Source organism: Capsicum annuum, unplaced genomic scaffold (genome assembly GCF_002878395.1).
Source record: "Capsicum annuum cultivar UCD-10X-F1 unplaced genomic scaffold, UCD10Xv1.1 ctg4422, whole genome shotgun sequence".
NCBI lineage: Eukaryota > Viridiplantae > Streptophyta > Magnoliopsida > Solanales > Solanaceae > Capsicum > Capsicum annuum.
Genome location: NW_025851733.1, coordinates 218,999 through 222,096, shown reverse-complemented (window position 1 = coordinate 222,096; position 3,098 = coordinate 218,999).

Sequence of the window (3,098 nt, the reverse complement as noted above, 5' to 3'; positions counted from 1 at the left end):
ACTATTTGGACCAGTTACAACTCCATTAACACTTATCTGAAATCACTCAAATTGCTTCCCTAAAGGATGAATCTATTGCCATGAATGCTGACGAGAGTTGCTTGATTTTTCTTTGGATTTTGCTTTAGTTTTTATTCTTTGTCGTTTGTATGTGAGTTTTTAATATTAATAAAATATTCCCACTAAGCATAGCATACAGATTCCAAAAAAAAAATAAAAAAATTCTTTTCCAAACTGCACAGTTTTGTCTTGTGAAAAGCTTGGTATCTACTCATTAGCAGAGGCGAATTCAAAATTTTAAATTTGTAAGTTTTTGAAAAAATAAAGTAATATTTGGACAATAAAAGGGGAGGGGAGGGGGAGGGGGTGGTAGAAGTGGAATTATTAGTGAGGCAATAAAGATGTAAAGAAAATATAAATTATTCTTTTTTTGAAAGAAAAAAAATGAGTTGACTGTGAAATATAAGGTAAAAAGGTAATAGAAAAAAGGCTAAAAAAATGATGTTTCCACTGGGTTTGGATCCCTCCTCGCGAGGGTGTTGAGGATTTCGTTATTATTCATATCATCTTGCATGATTTTATATTGAATTGGCATTCACTAGTCAAAAAATTAATTAATGACAATAATTCTTTTACCTTTTGTGATGTTGATTTCTTACTAAGAATACTATGCTTTTGGTAAGTTGTTAAGATTAATAAGTTTGATCAAATTCTGACTTTTGACAAAATCTAATGTAGATCATTGTATATATAGAGTTATTTATAAGATTCTTACATATTATCTTGTAAAATTATCTCATATCAATTATAAAAATTCTTCTTTTGTTTTTTTAATTTTTCACCCTTCAGTTGCGTTTTCTAACACCTTGAGTGTTAGGAATTTTCAAGCACAACTTCTTGCTCCTCTTTTCTCTTTTTGTTGGAGTCCACAGCACCCAACTCTTCATTGACTCCAACGACAAGCTTATTTCCTTTAAAGCCAACTTTATCAGCTCTATTTGGTCATATCAAGTAAGACCTTGGTGGAGTTCGATTACAAGCCCACTTTCTAGTTCTACTTTACAACCTACCAGGCTAAACATCTACCTACAAACATAAAAACATTACCGTTGTTTTTATACTTGTACGTTGAAGTATTACCCTTGTAGGTTGTCCAATAGGACTAGATAGTGGGTAGAAGTTTGTTCTCCGAGAGACAACAAAGAGTTGGATAGTGTGGACGTACTCCAACTCATTAGGTAGCCTAAATGATGTTGGAGTAAAATTCTGATCATATTTTCCTTATATTCTTAAAAATAATGATATGAAAGACTTAAGTTATTTTTGTTCAGTTAAATGGTCTAAGGAAATATTTTTATTATGTTGTCATGGTCGAAATAGTAGCTTTAATTTCTTGATCTAAATGATAGTAATGATCAGTGATGCAAGTTTTGAAGTATTTAATTACGTACAAGGAGTTAATTAGTAAAGGAAAAAATAATTTCGAGGGGATATATCCCTCATTACAAAAATAGTGTATATTTACCCTTTTTCATAACTGGCCTATATTCACTGACTTAAAGAAGAATCCTGAAAGTGATCTTCTAATTTCAAAAGGCCATCCATTCAAGCCTTTACTGTCTTTTTTTAGATTTAAAAAATTAAGTCACCTATTTTTTTAGCCCTCCAAATGCGATCCAAATGGGAAAAAAAATCTCTCTCCTACTTAATCAGAAAACGAGCTTGGGTCAGAATTGAATAAATGATTGTGTTTTTTCAGTTAGATCAAGTCTAAAAGGGTAAAAAGTGTGTAAGGTAATTTTTAAAATTTAGACCTGATCTAACTTTAAAACCTACCTAAACATAAAAAGTCTTTTGTACGTTGGTGTGCGGTGTTTTGATAAGATAATATTTGAAAATCATATAAGTAATATTGTATATCCATTGATTTACACTAGATTTGATTAGACCAAATCTATAGATCTCCTAACCAAAATGAATGTCACGAACTACTCTGTGTAGTCTTTTTTTCCTTTTTTTGGGCTAATTTATACCACAGTGTTTCTAGAAGAATTTTATTAATAATAAAGATCTTCAACATGGATAAGTAAGGGGAATTAGGCCTTCCTTTACCAATCCTAATGAGGTAATGAACCTCTATTGATCAACAATCATGAAGAAAATAAGAACTAGAGAGAACTAGGTATCTTATGATCATCATAGAGTATGTAACATACCCTATGATGATATTACGAATGATGATGCTTAAACGGTACAAAAATATAAAATCCGGGATGAAATTTGCGTTATCAAACTCAAACTTCCTTCTACAAATGCAGAAATTTGAAAAAGAAATATTGCCCATCTAAAGTAACCTGAAGTGTCTTCATCTTCCAATCTGTCCAACAATATTTGATAGTTCATCAGTTATTCTTGGATTTATTGAATTTTGGTGAAGCTATTGACACTGTTGTATGATTTTGCTTTGTCAGTGGCATTGGTAGGTGTCTTGGAACATACTCCCCGCACTTTACCATCCCAGATATGTGGCCTCTCATGTGTCTTTTTATTGCTTCCACTTTTTTGTTGTTGTGGTGAGATTCCTCTCTAGCCACTTTAACAAAGCACATATCCAACATATTTCTTCCTCTTCCTCATAAAAAATTCTCACTCAAATTACTAAAATAAGTGTTAATTGGACTAAGTCCTGATGCTAAGGCCCCTGACTCAATTTTCATTATGGTGCACTTTTAGACACAAATATGGAAACTTCTGAACTGAATTTGCTATTCAAAGGAAGAGGTAAAACCTACTCCTCTCCATCAGCTAAATCAGCCCATCTAGGAACACTCATCTCCCCTTTCATCACGTCTTTGTTATTCCCCGTGGACGAATAGGCCCCCCTCAATTTAAGTTATGGTTCACTAACCCTAACTTGAATAGATTGCTAGCATATGCAGGCCTGGCTAGTGCTTTGTTGAAAGTGTCAACTATTTGGTCATTACCTTCAATATGTACAACACGATCCTTTTTTTCCAACATATGGTGGCGGGAAAAGTGAAAGTATATAGCAGTATGCTTCACACGATTATGGAGGACAAGATTCTTTCTTAGGAATG